Genomic DNA, 25883 nt, shown 5'->3' with positions numbered 1-25883 from the left:
TGCTCAACCTAGGGGTCATCGAGCCCTCCGACAGCCCCTGGGCCAGCCCGGTGGTTCTGGTCCCGAAGGCGGCCTCCCCAGGGGTCGCCCCCGAACTAAGATTCTGTGTAGACTATCGGGGGCTCAACGCGGTCACCCGGGCAGACGCTCACCCTATTCCCCGAGCCGACGAGCTCATCGACCGCCTGGGGGCCGCCCAGTTCCTCAGCACTTTCGACCTGACCTGCGGGTACTGGCAGATCGCTCTCACGGAAGGGGCGAAAGAGCGCTCTGCCTTCTCCACGCCAGATGGCCACTACCGCTTCAGGGTCATGCCGTTCGGAATGAAAAACGCCCCAGCCACGTTCCAGCGGTTGGTGAACAAGGTCCTGGCCGGACTCGAGTTCAGCGCAGCGTACCTTGACGACATCGCCGTATTCAGCTCTCAATGGCACGAGCATCTCCAGCACCTCCGACAAGTACTAATGGCCCTGCGCCGAGCAGGCCTGACAGTGAAAGCCAGCAAATGCCAGCTCGGACAAGGCTCCGTGGTCTACCTGGGGCATCAGGTGGGCAGCGGCCAGGTCGCCCCTCTCCGGCCGAAGATCGATGCCATCAAGTCCTGGGAGCCCCCCACCACGCAGACAGAGGTTCGGGCCTTCCTGGGCCTTACGGGGTACTACCGGAGGTTCATTAAAAATTATGGTAGTATCGCAGGGCCCCTCACAGAATTGACCTCCAAGAAGATTCCGCAGAAGGTGCAGTGTACCCCCCAGTGCCAGCAGGCGTTCGACGCCTTGAAAACCGCCATGTGCACCGCTCCCGTACTCAAGGCCCCCGACTACTCCCAAGAGTTCGTGGTCCAGACCGACGCATCTGAACATGGCATCGGGGCCGTGCTCTCGCAGTTCGATGACAAGGGCATTGATCAGCCCATAGCTTTCATCAGCCGAAGGCTGCTGCCGAGAGAGCAGCGTTGGAGTACTATAGAGCGAGAGGCCTTTGCCGTAGTCTGGGCCCTCAAGAAACTGCGGCCCTACTTGTTCGGAACCCATTTTCGAGTACAGACGGACCACCGGCCCTTGCAATGGCTAATGCGGATGAGGGGGGAGAACCCCAAGCTACTACGATGGTCCATCTCCCTCCAAGGGATGGATTTCACTGTCGAACATCGCCCCGGGACGGATCATGCCAACGCCGACGGCCTGTCCCGGTTCTTCCGCTTTGGCGAGGAGAACCCCCCAGTGGATGGGTAGTTCTCCACGCCTTTCAGCTGGGGGGGACGCGTGTGAGACCGGCCTCACGGCGTGGCCCTCTCCATCATCCAGCCAACCTGCAACCACCCTCAAGACACGACATCCCCGACTCCGGCCGCCCCAGCCACCCCCGATCCGCGGGCCGGCCAGAGGCCTGACCAACTCACCACCCTACCACGCATGTCCAACCAAGGAAGCGGGAGCCTCAACACAGACCCAGAGGCGCCAGCCCAGTCACACCTCGGGTCGCCTTCCCCGGGAGGACTCAATCGGCCACCAGGCCCCTGGGGAGCAGGCGCCTCCCCTACCGAGCGTCTGGGGTCCCTCCCAGGCCCACCTGAAAAGACCAAAGAAGTGAGCGGCAGGAAATCCCGCCGAACCCCCTCCGTCACCCCAGTCCCCCCTCTGCGAGCACTCCGGACTTCAAAGAACCAGCGGAGTATAACAAGGGGTGCCGGAGAAACAAGGACAGAGAAGACCTGGAACCATCTGAGCCTGCAGACGCTGTCGCGGCTCCTGAACGCTGAAGTCACCTGGGCCTGCTGAGTGACTCGCGGCCTCTTGCTATTGAACCATCTGAGCCCTGCGGACTAGGTCGCGGCTCCCGAACACTGAACCACCTAGGCCTGCTGAGTGACTCGCGGCCCCCAGCTATTGAACCATCTGAGCCCTGCTGACGGAATCGTGGCTCCTGAACTCCGACCACCTGTGCCTGCTGAGAGACTCGCGGCGCTCCCCTTGAGGACGACTCGGGAAGAGATCCCCCAGAAACACGACACCCTCCGGCTCGAGGATTGTGAGCTTCCGCAGGGTATTTCGCAGAGACACTATCTGGAAAGACTGTCCCGCTACCCCCATTCCCCACGACTGACTTGTGGTACGTTGTGCCACTGCTGTACTATTCGCCTTTTGGGTCATAAAGTTCCCTTGAAATCATCGATAAAAGAACTTATCGTCCTACAAAGAATACGTGTGGTGTCCCTCTGTTCACAGTGCAGTTCAGGGTGTGCGCGCCTGGTTCGGCTTATTTGGGAGAGGTGGGTCAAAGGGGTGGGCAGGACGTGTATCGAACCCCCTTCCGGCGAACACCTTTCCAACACACACACACCCACAACCACACACACATACAACCACACACCCACACACACACAACCACACACAACCACACACACACACACACAACCACACACACACACACACAACCACACACACAACCACACACACAACCACACACACAACCACACACACAACCACACAAACACAACCACACAAACACACACAACCACACATACAACCACACAAACAACCACACACACAACCACACCCATAACCACACCCACACACAACCACAGCCAACCACACACCCACAACCACACACACCCACAACCACACACACCCACACCCACACACACCCACATCCACACACACCCACAACCACACACACCCACATCCACACACACACAACCACCCACACAACCACCCACCCACACACCCACACACACACATCCACACACACATCCACACACACATCCACACCCACAACCACACCCACAACCACACACACAACCACACACACAACCACACATACACACAACCACACACACAAACACCCACACACAACCACACCCACAACCACACACAACCACACACAACCACACACACACAACCACACACACACACAACCACACACACAACCACACACACACACACAACCACACACAACCAACCACACACAACCAACCACACACACACACAACCACACACACACACAACCACAAACACACACAACCACACACAACCAACCATACACAACCAACCACACACACACACAACCACACACACACACAACCACACACAACCACACACAACCAACCACAAACAACCAACCACACACAACTACACACACATAACCATACACACACAACCACACACACAACCACCCACCCACAACCACACACACAACCACACACACACCCACAACCACACACACACTCACACCCACACACACAACCACCCACACCCACACCCACCCACACCCACACACACCCACACACCCACCCACACACACAACCACCCACACCCACACACACCCACACACCCACCCACACACAACCACACACACAACCACACACACAACCACACACACAACCACCTACCCACAACCACACACACAACCACACACAACCACAACCACACACAACCACAAGCACACACAACCACACACACAAATGACCACACCCACAACCACAACCATACCAACAACGACACCCACAGCCACACACACAACCACACACACAACCACACACACAACCTCACCCACAACCACACACAACCACACACACAACCACACACACCCACACAACAACACCCACACAACCACACCCACACAACCACACCCACACAACCACACCCACAACCACACACAACCACACACACACAACCACACACACACAACCACACATACACAGCCACACACACCACACACAACACACACAGCCACCACACAACAACCACACACACATAACCACACACACACACACACCCACACATAACTATACACACGTACAACCACACAACCACACCCATAACCACACACACACAACCCCAACCACACACACAACCACAACTACACACACAACCAAACACACACATCCACAAATGCACACAACCACACACACACAACCACACAAAAAACCACACCCACAACCACACACAACCACGCCCACAACCACAACCACACACAACCACAACCACACACAACCACACACAACCACACACAACCACACACAACCAAATACAACCACACACACAACCACACCCACAACCGCACCCACAACCAACCACACACAAACAACCACACACAAACAACCACACACAAACAACCACACACACAACCACACACACAACCACACACACAACCACACACACAACCACACATACAACCCCACACACATAACCACACACACAACCACACACACACAACCCCACACACACACACACGTACAACCACACGTACAACCACACACACAACCCCAACAACACACACAACCACACACACAACCACACACACAACCACACAACCACACACACACAACCACAGCCACACAACCACAGCCACACAACCACAGCCACACAACCACACACAGCCACACAACCACACACACAACCACACACACAACCACACACACAACCACACACACAACCACACACACCCAGTCACAACCACATACACAACCACACATACAACCACACCCACAACCACACCTACAACCACACACATAACCACACACACAACCACACACACAACCACACAAATAACCACACACACACCCACACAACAACACCCACACAACCACACCCACACAACCACACCCACAACCACACACAACCACACACACACAACCACATACACACAACCACACAACCACACACAACCACACATACACAGCCACACACAATCACACACACAACACACACAGCCACCACACAACAACCACACACACATAACCACACACACACACACACATAACTATACACACGTACAACCACACAACCACACCCACAACCACACACACACAACCCCAACCACACACACAACCACAACTACACACACAACCAAACACACACATCCACAAATGCACACAACCACACACACACAACCACACAAAAAACCACACCCACAACCACACACAACCACGCCCACAACCACACACAACCACAACCACACACAACCACACACAACCACACACAACCACACACAACCACATACAACCACACACACAACCACACACACAACCACACACACAACCACCCACCCACAACCACACCCACAACCAACCACACACAAACAACCACACACAAACAACCACACACAAACAACCACACACAAACAACCACACACAAACAACCACACACACAACCACACACACACAACCACAACCACACACACAACCACACACACAACCACACATACAACCCCACACACACAACCACACACACACACAACCCCACACACACACACATGTACAACCACACGTACAACCACACACACAACCCCAACCACACACACAACCACACACACAACCACACAACCACACACACAATCACAACTACACACACAACCACATCCACACACATAACCACACACACAGCCACACACAGAGCCACACACAGAGCCACACACACAGCCACACACACAACCACACACACACCCACACACACATAACCACACACACAGCCACACACACACAGCCACACCCACAACCACACACACACAACCACACACACAACCACACACACAACCACATACACAACCACACACACAACCACACACAACCACATCCACACACATAACCACATACACAGCCACACACAGAGCCACACACACAGCCACACACACAACCACACACACATAACCACACACACAGCCACACACACACAGTCACACACACACAACCACACACACAACCACACACAACCACACACACAACCACATACACAACCACACACAAAACCACACACAACCACAACTACACACAACCACAACTACACACAACCACATCCACACACATAACCACACACACACAGCCACACACACAGCCATACACACAACCACACACACACAACCACACACACACAACCACACACACACAACCACACACACACACAACCACACACACACAACCACACACACAACCACACACACACAACCACACACAACCACACAACCACACACACACAACCACACACACAACCACACACACAACCACACACACACAACCACATGAAATACGGGGTGCAACTCAAAAGGAAGGGGCAGGTTTGAGTGCACATTAGCTGCAATCGAACTCTTAAGATGATGGCTGTGTGTATCCATTATCAGTACTCAATCTTTGCTAAGTGATCTTGTTTGTTTTGTTGTTGTGTTAATGCTTTGCTGCGCCCATTTGACTTACAACGTGCTTTCTCTTTCCACAAACTTGATGTTTGTGTTCCTTTATTTTGAGATGCTTTTAGTATTACTGCCACACACACAACCACACACACACAACCACAACCACACACACAACCACACACACAACCACACACAATCATACACACAAAACCACACAACCACACACACAACCACACACACCCACACAACCACACACACCCACACACACACAACCACCCACACACCCACAACCACCCACACACCCACAACCACCCACACACCCACAACCACACCCACACACACAACCACACACAACCACACACACAACCACACACATAAACACACACACAGCCACACACACAGCCACACACACAGCCACACACACACAGCCACACACACAACCACACACACACAACCACACACACAACCACACACACAACCACACATACAACCACATACACAACCACACACACAACCACACACAACCACATCCACACACATAACCACACACACAGCCACACACAGAGCCACACACACAGCCACACACACAGCCACACACACAACCACACACACATAACCACACACACACACATAACCACACACACAGCCACACACAGTCACACACACACAACCACACACACAACCACACACACACACAACCACACACACAACCACACACACAACCACACACACAACCACACACACAACCACACACAACCACAACTACACACAACCACATCCACACACATAACCACACACACACAGCCACACACACAGCCACACACACAGCCACACACACAACCACACACACACAACCACACACACACAACCACACACACACACAACCACACACACACAACCACACACATAAACACACACACAGCCACACACACAGCCACACACACAACCATACACACACCCACACACACATAACCACACACACAGCCACACACACACAGCCACACACACAACCACACACACACAACCACACACACAACCACACACACAACCACACATACAACCACATACACAACCACACACACAACCACACACAACCACATCCACACACATAACCACACACACAGCCACACACACAGCCACACACACAGCCACACACACACAGCCACACACACAACCACACACACATAACCACACACACACACATAACCACACACACAGCCACACACACAGTCACACACACACAACCACACACACACAACCACACACACACAACCACACACACAACCACACACACAACCACACACACAACCACATACACAACCACATACACAACCACACACACAACCACACACAACCACAACTACACACAACCACATCCACACACATAACCACACACACACAGCCACACACACAGCCACACACACAACCACACACACACAACCACACACACACAACCACACACACACACAACCACACACACACAACCACACACACAACCACACACACACAACCACACACACACAACCACACACAACCACACAACCATACACACACAACCACACACACAACCACACACAACCACACACACAACCACACACACACAACCACATGAAATATGGGGTGCAACTCAAAAGGAAGGGGCAGGTTTGAGTGCACATTAGCTGCAATCGAACTCTTAAGATGATGGCTGTGTATATCCATTATCAGTACTCAATCTTTGCTAAGTGATCTTGATTGTTTTGTTGTTGTGTTAATGCTTTGCTGCGGCCATTTGACTTACAACGTGCTGTCTCTTTCCACAAACTTGATGTTTGTGTTCCTTTATTTTGAGATGCTTTTAGTATTACTGCCACACACACAACCACACACACACAACCACAACCACACACACACAACCACACACACAACCACACACACCCACACAACCACACACACCCACACACACACAACCACCCACACACCCACAACCACCCACACACCCACAACCACACCCACACACACAACCACACACAACCACACACACAAACACACACACAACCACAACCACACACAACCGCACACAATCACACATATAACCACACACACACACAACCCCACACACAACCACAGACAACCACACACACAACCACACACACACATTCACCCACACACACAACCACACACACACAACCACACACACAACCACACACACAACCACACACACACAATCATACACACACAACCACACACACACACAACCACACAACCACACACACAACCACACACACACACAACCACAGCCACACAACCACACAACCACACACAGCCACACAACCACACACAACCACATACAACCACACACACAACCACACACACACAAAACCACACACACAACCACACACACAACCACCCCCACAACCACACACACACACAACCACACACAACCACACACACACAACTACACACACACAACCACACACACAACCACACACACACAACCACACACACACAACCACACACACACAACCACACACACAACCACACACAACCACACACACAACCACACACACACAACCACATGAAATATGGGGTGCAACTCAAAAGGAAGGGGCAGGTTTGAGTGCACATTAGCTGCAATCGAACTCTTAAGATGATGGCTGTGTGTATCCATTATCAGTACTCAATCTTTGCTAAGTGATCTTGTTTGTTTTGTTGTTGTGTTAATGCTTTGCTGCGCCCATTTGACTTACAACGTGCTTTCTCTTTCCACAAACTTGATGTTTGTGTTACTTTATTTTGAGATGCTTTTAGTATTACTGCCACACACACAACCACACACACACAACCACAACCACACACACACAACCACACACACAACCACACACAATCATACACACAAAACCATACAACCACACACACAACCACACACACACAACCACACCCACAACCACACCCACACACACAACCACACACAACCACACACACAACCACACACATAAACACACACAACCACAACCACACACAACCGCACACAATCACACATATAACCACACACACACACAACCCCACATACAACCACAGATAACCACACACACAACCACACACACACACACATTCACCCACACCCACAACCACACCCACAACCACACACACACAACCACACACACAACCACACACACACAACCATACACACACAACCACACACACACACAACCACACAACCACACACACAACCACACACACAACCACAGCCACACAACCACACACAGCCACACAACCACACACAGCCACACAACCACATACAACCACACACACAACCACACACACACAAAACCACACACACAACCACACACACAACCACACACACACACACAACCACCCCCACAACCACACACACACACAACCACACACAACCACACACACAACCACACACACACACATTCACCCACACAACCACACACACAACCACACACACACAACCACACACACAACCACACACACAACCACACACACAACCACACACACAACCACACACACAACCACACCCACAACCACACCCACAACCACACCCACAACCACACACACAACCACACACACAAACACACACACAAACACACACAAACACACACACACAACCACAACCACATACTAAACACACACACAACCACACAACCACAACTGCACACAACCACACACAACCACACACACAACCACACACACACACAACCCCACACACAACCACAGACAACCATACACACAACCACAAACACACACATTCAGCCACACACACAACCACACACACACACAACCACACACACAACCACACACACACAACCATACACACACACAACCACACAACCATACACACAACCACACACAACCCCAGCCACACAACCACAGCCACACAACTCCAGCCACACAACCACACACACAACAACACACACAACCACACACACAACCACTCACACAACCACACTGTGAGAAGTTGGCCTGGTATATGATGCTCACTAGTTAAAGTGATCACCTTGTACCATGCCAAGCAACCCTTATGGTGTGGTTGTAAGTCAACCTTTTCGGACTAGCTGCCCTAGTGGTAGCGTAGGCTAAGCAGTCTTTGAGGCTAAACTCGTGAAGCGTGTTAAGCAAGCTGTTTTACCAATAGCAACCCCCTTTTATACCAATGAAAGGACACCACACAGATATATATTCAAAATATATATGTATTTATTTCTCAAAGTAACCCCTAGTCTCTTTATGAGCACAGGAGCACAAATCGTCAAACAAGATTATCACAGAATACACAGAAGTTGCACGTTATATGGATAGGCCCTGGTGGCCACTCAAACCATATACTAAAATAGTGGTATAAGTACCACGAACAGAAAAGGGAAAAGGCCTAGGGCCTCTAGAATCGCTGGGCCTACAAGGAGCTAACGTCAGTTAGTGACCAGGAGGTCCACGGGTGGCGTGTGCAGAGCAACTAGTCACACGCGTGCTCCCATAGGTTTCAATGGGTGCGTAAAAAGTACAAAGTTACTGCAAAGGAGATCTTCCGGGTTGACTAGGAACTTAAGATTTGGAACACAGGCACTAGAGATGTATTACTACACATGGGCACCGGAGTACCAGCTTTACCTCACCCACAGGAAGCGGGTGCATAGGCCTCAAAGTGCGTCGGGTTTCTTCTATCTGTTCCGTGGAGCTTGAAGACAAAGATGCTGCAGGCGGTCGGTCCGGGAGAGATGCAGTGGATCCAAGAGTGGATCGGAGATGTTGAAGACCTGTAAGCAGAGGGGACAGTGTTCACAGTCACTAGCCAGTGACCAGCGTGGCACCAGGTGGGTACCAGGCGATGTCGGGTGCAAACAGGTGATGAGGGGTAGCTTGTCTCCGCAGCCACGTGGTCCCTGAAGGTCGACGACGTCCAGGAGTCGGCTCACGAGCTGTCCCACGCAGGCTCTCGCTGTCGGCGGTGTCGGCGACTTGATCGAAGCAAACAAGCCTTGGCAAAAGCAATTGTAGGAGGATTCGGAAATCAGCTGTTGGTTCTGACCAGCAAGGTCAGAGGGATTGCTCCTTTGGAGGGGAGCAAGGGCCAGTCTGGAGCAACCAGACCAGCGGTGTTTGTCGTAGATTTCGTCGCCAAGATGGCCACTAGCCAGCGGGCCAGCAACCGGTTAGGCGCGTCGAGTGGCAAAATGCAGAAGGGCCCCACGCAGATCGTGGAGATGCTGGAGGGCTCACCTTTGGTGCAGATGCTGCTCGAGGGTTGGGCTTCTCAGGACCCAAAGCACAACTTGGAGGGAGCCTCGGTTGTTGCACTTGTCAGCTTGTCGTAGTCGTTCCAAGATGGCTGGCTCCACGTGTCTCGGTGCCTCCACGGGTCTCCTCTTTTCAGGGACTGTGGATCGGGCGGTGAGAGGTCTGGAGGTCCAGGTCTTGTCAGTCTCTGGGCTCGGGCTCCGGCGGGAGGCGGCGGCAAAGCAGACGGTGATTCGCTGGATGGTGCTTGCGTTAGCAAGGTGGTCACTCCCTGACCACAGGGGAGATTTTCTTCAGTCTTCTGTGCAGCAGAATGTCGAAGTTCCCGTCTTCTTCTTAGTTTCAAGTTGATTCCAGGATGTCTGAAGTCTTAGGACACAGCTCCTACCTTTATTCGGATTCTAGGGGCCGGACTACCTGCTAGGTCCCTCCCTATGGGTGGGACCAGGAAGGGGGGTGGTTACACCCCCAATCCTTTGTCCAGCTCGCCCCAGGCCCGGGACTGGTGTGCCCCAGGACCGGTTTGAACTGGCATATGCCCCGAGGCTCCTTGTGAGCCACAGGCATGTCTGGTTTCTTTCAAGCCCTACCTGACCAATACACAAAATCCTGTCTGGGGTGGTGCACGCACCTCCCCTGGCAGGAAACCCTTTGTCCACACCTCCCAAGCTGGAAGGACTCCCAGCAGCAGGAGGGCAGACTTGTGTCTGTGGTGGCAGCATCCATTTTGTGGAGCTGAGGCTATGTCTGATTTTACCCGGGTTTCAGGTACTGTACATGTCGTGTCCCTCTAGAAGGGTGGAATGCTAACCCCGTCGCCAGAATTGGCGAGGGGTTAGTATTCCAATTCGTATGACACCTTACTCGACATGTTTTGATAAAGCCAAACCAAAGATAGCATTTAACCGCGAGGTTCATAATGCACTTAAGAGTATATGGTATGACGATATCTGGAAACAGTAGAAGGAAGTTGTTCCGACCACTGCAGACAGGCTCAGCTCATGCCAGAGCACCATCTCACATGGAACCAAGCACTCTGCCTTCAGGATTGTTAAGGCCTGCCATAGGAGTGACTCATAGGTTACCAGGTGTCCCATTTAAGGTTAGGTATAGGTATACTACACCTAAGTAAGAGGTGATTACACCAACTTACCCCAGCTGAGTGATCAGCCAGTTGTGTCAGATTGTTAGGCCAAGCCTGGGGTGGCATAATACATGCTGCAGCCCCTGGCAGGCCTTGGGTACACCAATGCCCTGGGTACCTAGTGTACACTGGTACAGGGGCTGACAGGGTGATCCAACCAATTGGGTATGTACCTAGGGTACATGGAGTCCATTTTACAGAGAGAGCAGATAGCCTGAGAGCCTGAATGGCAGGATCTCAGGCCAACTAAGTCGAAAAACCAGCTAGACACTAGGCAAAAATTTGGGGGTAACCATAGTCAGATATCCACCTTCCTACACAACCCCCCCCCAAACGAAGGGAGATAAGGCTGACCTTGACCAGGTAAGCCTATATTGCCCAAGTGGCCATATAAGGAGGAACCAGCACTGGCATGGTTACCCCCTGTCTCATGGTCCACTAAGCAATCCCTCACCCTAAGGGTATCAGAGGGTCTCCACCATAGGGAATCTCTACCTGTGGTGTGTCTTGGCAAAGTAAAAGGCTGGTGTTGAGATGGAGTACTGAAGTGAGTGTCCTCAAAGTGAGGCCTCAGCTTCCTCCAATCATCCTCCACCATGGATGCCTTTCTTTCTTTAACTGAGTTGCACTGTGCTCTCAGGGTCAGCCTCTGGCTACCTAAAGCTGGAGGCTGGGTCCCTTTTGTGAGCTTACTGGAGGGACAGGTCAGGTTTGGGGCCCTAAGGTCCCATGTTTGCCTGTGCCCAACAGAATCCCCCTGGGGGAGGTCCCTAACTACCTGTAAAGGAGATCCCTCAGGAATGTTTTTACCCATCACCTGACTAGGGCTACTAGCCAGGCAATCCTCATTCTTTTGATGGGGGGGTTCTTGTGGACAGGGGCCCTCTGGGGGTCCACTGGCCTCCCTGACCTCTGCAGCCCTGGGCTGACTGAGGCAGGGTAGAGAGAGGCAGGCTACCTGCACCAGACTGGATCCCACCTTGGAAGGGGCCACTGACATCAGAGGCTCTGCCAGGCCAGGCCTGGCTACCTCTGGGGCAGTTCCTTCACAAGGGGTGAGGTCAGATCCCTGAGGAGGCTGACCTTTTCCTAATGTCTGGGGAGAGGGAGACTTTTCTTCCTCCCCACTACTCTCAGTTTGTGTGGAGTGATCCATTGTTTCAGGCTTCACTACACCTATGTCAGTCTGAGTATAGGCTGAGACCATTACAGCCTTGCCAACCTTTTCAGGGGGGCACTCAGTTTGTGTTTGAGCTGTGACTGTCACAGCTCTGCCAGTCCCTACAGGGAAGTCTGTCTGTGCCTGGGCTGTGGCTACCACTGCCCTTCCAACCTTTTCAGGGAGGAAATCTATTTGGACAGGGGTTGTGAATGGCACAACCCCCCTACCCTTTTGTGAAAGGCCTACCATTTTAGAATGGGTGTCTTGTTCAACTCCAGCCCAAGCTGAGAGTTCTAAGTCATTCCCCAGTAAGCAGTCTACAGGCAAGGTTGGGGACACTGCTACCCTTTTAGGGCCAGTGACCCCTCCCCAGCTGAGACATACCTCTGCCATGGGATGACTGTTCTGTTTGCCATCAATGTTAGTCACCTGGTAGGAGAAACCGGGCAAAAGCTGCTCAGAGGGAACTAGCCAATGGGCCACCATTGTGATGCTAGCCCCAGTGTCTCTGTAGGCCTCAGCTTTTGTACCATTGATGTAGGGCTCCTGTCTGTACCTACCCAAAGTGTTGGGACAGGCAGTGAAGTTGGCAAACCCCATGCCACCATCACAGACAAGAGTGGTTGCTGTAGGGGAATTGGCTAAGCCAGGGTCCCCCTGTGTTCCCCAAGTAAACCCACCCAGATTTCTGGGGGCACTCCCACCACCTGGGGGATTACTGCTGACAGTAATAGGTGGTGTGACAGGAGTAATTGGAGGAACAGTTTTGTTTTTAGCCCTTGGGCAACCGCTGTCAGTTTTCCAATGCCCAGGAGTTTTACACTCATGGCAGTAGGGCTTTTTAGCTGTGGTAGAGGAGGGAGCTTGGGACCCACCACCCTGTGTGGAGTTTTGGGGCCCTGAGGAAGGTTTCTCTTTTTCTTTATCCCCACCCTTCTCTTGAGGCTTGGTGGTATCTTTCTTTTGGTCACCACCCTGGTTTTTAGGCCTGATCCTGGTCCTGACCCATTTATCTGCCCTCTTTCCCAATTCTTGGGGAGAGGTCAAATCTGAGTCTACCAGGTGTTGATGGAGAAGCTGGTTTTGACAATTACTTAAAATCTGCTCTCTCATCATCAAATTGTACAATCCTGTATAATCAGACACCTTACTTCCCAGCAACCAACCCTCCAAAGCCTTAGTGGCACATTCCACATATTCAGACCAGTCCTGAGTCTGTGTCTTCTGGGTGTCTCTGAACATTAACCTGTACTGTTCAGTGGTTAAGCCTAACCCATCAACTAGGACACTCTTCAGGACTCTGTAATTTCTGACATCCTCTTCTCTAACAGTGAGGAGTCTATCTCTGCCTCTCCCCTCAAAGGAGAGCCATAAGATTGCTGCCCACTGGTCTTCAGGAACCTGCTGCACTTTGCAGGCTCTCTCAAGAGCAGTCATCCATTTGTGGATGTCATCCCCACTTTTGTAGGGGGGCACAATCTTGGACAGGTTCCTATTGTCAAAGACCCTATCTTTGTCCCTAGGGACATTGCTGCCACCAGTGGGTATAGACCCACTCTCTCTATGCTGCCTAGCCTTGCTCAGTTTTTCTTCCATCAGGGCTACTTCTAGCTCCTGCTTCCTGATCCTCAGCTGGGCTTCCTGCATTCTGGCCTCATGTTCCCTCCTCTGAGGGGTGGTCAGTCTCCTTCTGGAGTGACCTTGAGAGCCTCTAGAGCCATGGGAAGCATTGGAGTCACCTGAGCGATTCCTTTGCCTTCCAAGCCCTGTGTTAAGTCCACTGGGGAGATCCAATGGGGTGAACCCACTGTCAGTCCCCAATAGCCTTAGTTTAGCTGGGCCAAGTATAACACTTGGCACTGGGCTAGTTCTCCCTTCATCCCCACTCACATCTGTATCCCCATCACTTTCTTCCTCTGTGGTAGGCATCCCATCTAAGGGGTGACTATTGGGAAGGGGTACTTCAGTGGCATCTTCAGAAGGGGGGCCTCCTGTTCCTGTCCCTAAGGGGGCTAACTGGGAAGCTTTCTTGAGTGCTCTCTGATTCTCATCATTCTGTAAGAGCTCTCTGAGCTCAGCAGAGTTTGGGTTCTTGGGCTGTTTAAGGCCTCTAAGAGTTGCCAAATGCCTGAGCTCATTCTGATTAAGGGTAGCAAAGCTGGATGGTGCCCTCTGGGGGTCACTCTCAACAGAGATGGGTACAGTGGACCCCTCTGCCCCGGCCATTGCTCTTAAGTGTGGGTGGATGTGTTGCAATCTACCTACACATGGGTTTACCTACTAAACCTATCTAGTAGTTGTAGTCAGGGTGTGCTACTCCCTTTGCTCTACAACAACTAAGTTCAGTAGAACTTATGTATATCTAATCTTGTTTTATATGTACCTACAGGTACCTATGTGATCTTTCAATTGGTAACCAAGAGATTACAATGGTAAAACACAGCAAGCTCAAATCCAACCGCTGCTCACCAATGTGAGAAGTTGGCCTGGTATATGATGCTCACTAGTTAAAGTGATCACCTTGTACCATGCCAAGCAACCCTTATGGTGTGGTTGTAAGTCAACCTTTTCGGACTAGCTGCCCTAGTGGTAGCGTAGGCTAAGCAGTCTTTGAGGCTAAACTCGTGAAGCGTGTTAAGCAAGCTGTTTTACCAATAGCAACCCCCTTTTATACCAATGAAAGGACACCACACAGATATATATTCAAAATATATATGTATTTATTTCTCAAAGTAACCCCTAGTCTCTTTATGAGCACAGGAGCACAAATCGTCAAACAAGATTATCACAGAATACACAGAAGTTGCACGTTATATGGATAGGCCCTGGTGGCCACTCAAACCATATACTAAAATAGTGGTATAAGTACCACGAACAGAAAAGGGAAAAGGCCTAGGGCCTCTAGAATCGCTGGGCCTACAAGGAGCTAACGTCAGTTAGTGACCAGGAGGTCCACGGGTGGCGTGTGCAGAGCAACTAGTCACACGCGTGCTCCCATAGGTTTCAATGGGTGCGTAAAAAGTACAAAGTTACTGCAAAGGAGATCTTCCGGGTTGACTAGGAACTTAAGATTTGGAACACAGGCACTAGAGATGTATTACTACACATGGGCACCGGAGTACCAGCTTTACCTCACCCACAGGAAGCGGGTGCATAGGCCTCAAAGTGCGTCGGGTTTCTTCTATCTGTTCCGTGGAGCTTGAAGACAAAGATGCTGCAGGCGGTCGGTCCGGGAGAGATGCAGTGGATCCAAGAGTGGATCGGAGATGTTGAAGACCTGTAAGCAGAGGGGACAGTGTTCACAGTCACTAGCCAGTGACCAGCGTGGCACCAGGTGGGTACCAGGCGATGTCGGGTGCAAACAGGTGATGAGGGGTAGCTTGTCTCCGCAGCCACGTGGTCCCTGAAGGTCGACGACGTCCAGGAGTCGGCTCACGAGCTGTCCCACGCAGGCTCTCGCTGTCGGCGGTGTCGGCGACTTGATCGAAGCAAACAAGCCTTGGCAAAAGCAATTGTAGGAGGATTCGGAAATCAGCTGTTGGTTCTGACCAGCAAGGTCAGAGGGATTGCTCCTTTGGAGGGGAGCAAGGGCCAGTCTGGAGCAACCAGACCAGCGGTGTTTGTCGTAGATTTCGTCGCCAAGATGGCCACTAGCCAGCGGGCCAGCAACCGGTTAGGCGCGTCGAGTGGCAAAATGCAGAAGGGCCCCACGCAGATCGTGGAGATGCTGGAGGGCTCACCTTTGGTGCAGATGCTGCTCGAGGGTTGGGCTTCTCAGGACCCAAAGCACAACTTGGAGGGAGCCTCGGTTGTTGCACTTGTCAGCTTGTCGTAGTCGTTCCAAGATGGCTGGCTCCACGTGTCTCGGTGCCTCCACGGGTCTCCTCTTTTCAGGGACTGTGGATCGGGCGGTGAGAGGTCTGGAGGTCCAGGTCTTGTCAGTCTCTGGGCTCGGGCTCCGGCGGGAGGCGGCGGCAAAGCAGACGGTGATTCGCTGGATGGTGCTTGCGTTAGCAAGGTGGTCACTCCCTGACCACAGGGGAGATTTTCTTCAGTCTTCTGTGCAGCAGAATGTCGAAGTTCCCGTCTTCTTCTTAGTTTCAAGTTGATTCCAGGATGTCTGAAGTCTTAGGACACAGCTCCTACCTTTATTCGGATTCTAGGGGCCGGACTACCTGCTAGGTCCCTCCCTATGGGTGGGACCAGGAAGGGGGGTGGTTACACCCCCAATCCTTTGTCCAGCTCGCCCCAGGCCCGGGACTGGTGTGCCCCAGGACCGGTTTGAACTGGCATATGCCCCGAGGCTCCTTGTGAGCCACAGGCATGTCTGGTTTCTTTCAAGCCCTACCTGACCAATACACAAAATCCTGTCTGGGGTGGTGCACGCACCTCCCCTGGCAGGAAACCCTTTGTCCACACCTCCCAAGCTGGAAGGACTCCCAGCAGCAGGAGGGCAGACTTGTGTCTGTGGTGGCAGCATCCATTTTGTGGAGCTGAGGCTATGTCTGATTTTACCCGGGTTTCAGGTACTGTACATGTCGTGTCCCTCTAGAAGGGTGGAATGCTAACCCCGTCGCCAGAATTGGCGAGGGGTTAGTATTCCAATTCGTATGACACCTTACTCGACATGTTTTGATAAAGCCAAACCAAAGATAGCATTTAACCGCGAGGTTCATAATGCACTTAAGAGTATATGGTATGACGATATCTGGAAACAGTAGAAGGAAGTTGTTCCGACCACTGCAGACAGGCTCAGCTCATGCCAGAGCACCATCTCACATGGAACCAAGCACTCTGCCTTCAGGATTGTTAAGGCCTGCCATAGGAGTGACTCATAGGTTACCAGGTGTCCCATTTAAGGTTAGGTATAGGTATACTACACCTAAGTAAGAGGTGATTACACCAACTTACCCCAGCTGAGTGATCAGCCAGTTGTGTCAGATTGTTAGGCCAAGCCTGGGGTGGCATAATACATGCTGCAGCCCCTGGCAGGCCTTGGGTACACCAATGCCCTGGGTACCTAGTGTACACTGGTACAGGGGCTGACAGGGTGATCCAACCAATTGGGTATGTACCTAGGGTACATGGAGTCCATTTTACAGAGAGAGCAGATAGCCTGAGAGCCTGAATGGCAGGATCTCAGGCCAACTAAGTCGAAAAACCAGCTAGACACTAGGCAAAAATTTGGGGGTAACCATAGTCAGATATCCACCTTCCTACACACACACACAACCACACACACAACCACACACAACCACACACACAACCACACACACAACCACACACACAACCACACACACAACCACATACACAACCACACCCACAACCAAACTCACAACCACACACACAACCACACACACAACCACACAAATAACCACACACACACACACATACAACCACACCCACAACCACACAACCACACACACACCCACACAACCACACCCACAACCACACACCCACAACCACACACAACCACACACACACAACCACACACACCACACACACCACACACAACACACACAACCACCACATAACAACCACACACACATAACCACACACACACGCCCCCACACAACTACACATACACGTACAACCACACAACCACACCCACAACCATACACACACAGCCGCAACCACACACACAACCACACACACAACCACAACTACACACACAACCAAACACACACATACACAACCCCACACACACAACCACACACACACAACCACACAAAAAACCACAACCACAACCACACACAACCACACACAACCACACACAACCACACACAACCACACACAACCACAGATAACCACACACAACCACACACACAACCACACAAAAAACCACACCCACAACCACACACAACCACACACAACCACACACACACACAACCACACACACAACCACACACAACCACACACACACAACCACACACACAACCACATACACAACCACACACAACCACACACAACCACACACACAACCACATACACATTCACCCACACACACAACCACACATACAACCACACACACACAACCACACACACAACCACACAACCACAATCACAAACACAACCACACACACAACCACACACAACCACACCCACAACCACACAACCACACACATAAACACACACACACAACCACACAACCACAACCACACACACAACCACACACACAACCCCACACACAACCACAGACAACCACACACAACCACACACACACACACACATTCACCCACACACACAACCACACACAACCACACACACACAACCACACACACAACCACACACACAACCACACACAACCACACACAACCACACACACAACCACATACACATTCACCCACACACACAACCACACACACAACCACACACACACACAACCACACACACAACCACACAACTACAATCACACACACAACCACACACACAACCACACACACAACCACACACAACCACACCCACAACCACACAACCACACACATAAACAACCACACACACAACCACACACAACCACACACACAACCACACACACAACCACACACAACCACACACAACCACACACACAACCACACACACAACCACACCCACAACCACACCCACAACCAAACTCACAACCACACACACAACCACACACACAACCACACACACAACCACACAAATAACCACACACACACACACATATACAACCACACCCATAACCACACACACACCCACACAACCACACCCGCAACCACACACAACCACACACAACCACACACACACAACCACACACAACCACACACACCACACACAACACACACAACCACCACATAACAACCACACACACATAACCACACACACACGCCCCCACACGACTACACATACACGTACAACCACACCCACAACCATACACACACAGCCCCAACCACACACACAACCACACACACAACCACAACTACACACACAACCAAACACACACATACACAACCACACACACACAACCACACAAAAAACCACACCCACAACCATACACAACCACAACCACACACAACCACACACACAACCACACACACAACCACACACACAACCACACACACAACCACACACAACCACAGATAACCACACACAACCACACACACAACCACACAAAAAACCACACCCACAACCACACACAACCATACACAACCACACACAACCACACACACACAACCACACACAACCACACAAACAACCACACACAACCACACACATAACCACACAAAAACACAACCACACACACAACCACACACACAACCACACACAGCCACACACAACCACACACAACCACACACACAACCACATACACATTCACCCACACACACAACCACACACACAACCACACACACAACCACACAACCACAATCACACACACAACCACACACACAACCACACACACAACCACACACACAACCACACACAACCACACCCACAACCACACAACCACACACATAAACACACACACACACAACCACACACAACCACACACACAACCCCACACACAACCACAGACAACCACACACAACCACACACACACACATTCACCCACACACACAACCACACACACACAACCACACACACAACCACACACACAACCACACACACAACCACACAACCACACACACACAACCACAGCCACACAACCACAGCCACACAACCACACACAGCCACACAACCACACACACAACCACACACACAACCACACACACCCAGACACAACCACACACACAACCACACATACAACCACACCCACAACCACACACACAACCACACACATAACCACACACACAACCACACAAATAACCACACCCACACCCACACAACAACACCCACACAACCACACCCACACAACCACACCCACACAACCACACCCACAACCACACACAACCACACACACACAACCACACACACACAACCACACACAACCACACATACACAGCCACACACAATCACATACACCACACACAACTCACACAGCCACCAAACAACAACCACACACACATAACCACACACACACACCCACACATAACTATAAACATGTACAACCACACAACCACACCCACAACCACACACACACAACCCCAACCACACACACAACCACAACTACACACACAACCAAACACACACATCCACAAATGCACACAACCATACAAAAAACCACACCCACAACCACACACAACCACGCCCACAACCACAACCACACACAACCACAACCACACACAACCACACACAACCACACACAACCACACACAACCACATACAACCACACAACCAACCACACACACAACCACCCACCCACAACCACACCCACAACCGCACCCACAACCAACCACACACAAACAACCACACACAAACAACCACACACAAACAACCACACACACAACCACACACACAACCACACACACAACCACACACACAACCACACATACAACCCCACACACACAACCACACACACAACCACACACACAACCCCACACACACACACACATGTACAACCACACGTACAACCACACACACAACCCCAACCACACACACACACACACACAACCACACACAACCACACACACAATCACAACTACACACACAACCACATCCACACACATAACCACACACACAGCCACACAGAGCCACACACACAGCCACACACACAGCCACACACACAACCACACACACACCCACACACACATAACCACACACACAGCCACACACACACAGCCACACACACAACCACACACACACAACCACACACACAACCACACACACAACCACACATACAACCACATACACAACCACACACACAACCACACACAACCACATCCACACACATAACCACACACACAGCCACACACAGAGCCACACACACAGCCACACACACAGCCACACACACAACCACACACACATAACCACACACACACACATAACCACACACACAGCCACACATACACAGTCACACACACACAACCACACACACACAACCACACACACAACCACACACACAACCACACACACAACCACATACACAACCACACACACAACCACACACAACCACAACTACACACAACCACAACTACACACAACCACATCCACACACATAACCACACACACACAGCCACACACACAGCCACACACACAGCCACACACACAACCACACACACACAACCACACACACACAACCACACACACACACAACCACACACACACAACCACACACACAACCACACACACACAACCACACACAACCACACAACCACACACACACAACCACACACAACCACACACACAACCACACACACACAACCACATGAAATATGGGGTGCAACTCAAAAGGAAGGGGCAGGTTTGAGTGCACATTAGCTGCAATCGAACTCTTAAGATGATGGCTGTGTGTATCCATTATCAGTACTCAATCTTTGCTAAGTGATCTTGTTTGTTTTGTTGTTGTGTTAATGCTTTGCTGCGCCCATTTGACTTACAACGTGCTTTCACAAACTTGATGTTTGTGTTCCTTTATTTTGAGATGCTTTTAGTATTACTGCCACACACACAACCACACACACACAACCACAACCACACACACACAACCACACGCAATCATACACACAAAACCACACAACCACACACACAACCACACACACCCACACAACCACACACCCACACACACACTACCACCCACACACCCACAACCACCCACACACCCACAACCACACCCACACACACAACCACACACAACCACACACAACCACACACACAACCACACACATAAACACACACACAGCCACACACACAGCCACACACACAACCACACACACACCCACACACATAACCACACACACAGCCACACACACACAGCCACACACACAACCACACACACACAACCACACACACAACCACATACACAACCACACACACAACCACACACAACCACATCCACACACATAACCACACACACAGCCACACACAGAGCCACACACACAGCCACACACACAGCCACACACACAACCACACACACATAACCACACACACACATAACCACACACATCCACACACACACAGTCACACACACACAACCACACACACAGAACCACACACACACACAACCACACACACAACCACACACACAACCACACACACAACCACACACACAACCACACACAACCACAACTACACACAACCACAACTACACACAACCACATCCACACACATAACCACACACACACAGCCACACACACAGCCACACACACAACCACACACACAACCACACACACAACCACACACACACAACCACACACACAACCACACACACACAACCACACACAACCACACACAACCACACACAACCACACAACCACACACAACCACACAACCACACACAACCACACACACAACCACACACACACAACCACATGAAATATGGGGTGCAACTCAAAAGGAAGGGGCAGGTTTGAGTGCACATTAGCTGCAATCGAACTCTTAAGATGATGGCTGTGTGTATCCATTATCAGTACTCAATCTTTGCTAAGTGATCTTGTTTGTTTTGTTGTTGTTTTAATGCTTTGCTGCGCCCATTTGACTTACAACGTGCTTTCTCTTTCCACAAACTTGATGTTTGTGTTCCTTTATTTTGAGATGCTTTTAGTATTACTGCCACACACACAACCACACACAATCATACACACAAAACCACACAACCACACACACAACCACACACACCCACACAACCACACACACCCACACACACACAACCACCCACACACCCACAACCACCCACACACCCACAACCACACCCACAACCACACACAACCACACACACAACCACACACATAAACACACACAACCACACAACCACAACCACACACAACTGCACACAATCACACATATAACCACACACACACACAACCCCACATACAACCACAGACAACCACACACACAACCACACACACACACACATTCACCCACACACACAACCACACACACAACCACACACACACAACCACACACACAACCACACACACAACCACACACACACAACCATACACACACAACCACACACACACACAACCACACAACCACACACACACACACAACCACAGCCACACAACCACACAACCACACACAGCCACACAACCACACACAACCACATACAACCACACACACAACCACACACACACACAACCACACACACAACCACACACACAACCACACACACAACCACACACACACACAACCACCCCCACAACCACACACACACAACCACACACACAACCACACACACACACATTCACCCACACAACCACACACATAACCACACACACACAACCACACACACACAACCACACACACAACCACACACAACCACACCCACAACCACACCCACAACCACACACACAACCACACACACAAACACACACAAACACACACACACAACCACACACTAAACACACACACAACCACACAACCACAACTGCACACAACCACACACAACCACACACACAACCACACACACACACAACCCCACACACAACCACAGACAAACACACACACAACCACAAACACACACATTCAGCCACACACACAACCACACACACACACAACCACACACACAACCACACACACAACCACACACACACAACCACACAACCATACACACAACCACACACAACCACAGCCACACAACCACAGCCACACAACCCCAGCCACACAAGCACACACACAACACACACAACCACACACACAACCACACACACAACCACTCACACAACCACATACACAACCACACACACAACCACACACAACCACACACAACCACACACAACCACACACACAACCACACACACATCCACACACAACCACACACACAACCACACACACAACCACACCCACAACCACACCCACAACCAAACTCACAACCACACACACAACCACACACACAACCACACAAATAACCACACACACACACACACATACAACCACACCCACAACCACACAACCACACACACACCCACACAACCACACCCACAACCACACACACACAACCACACACAACCACACACAACCACACACACACAACCACACACAACCACACACACCACACACAACACACACAACCACCACATAACAACCACACACACATAACCACACACACGCCGCCACACAACTACACATACACGTACAACCATACACACACAGCCC

This window comes from Triturus cristatus, chromosome 1_1, assembly GCF_964204655.1.
Source record: "Triturus cristatus chromosome 1_1, aTriCri1.1, whole genome shotgun sequence".
Classification (NCBI taxonomy): domain Eukaryota; kingdom Metazoa; phylum Chordata; class Amphibia; order Caudata; family Salamandridae; genus Triturus; species Triturus cristatus.
The sequence above is the reverse complement of the archived record's forward strand: the minus strand, read 5'-3'. Positions refer to the sequence as shown.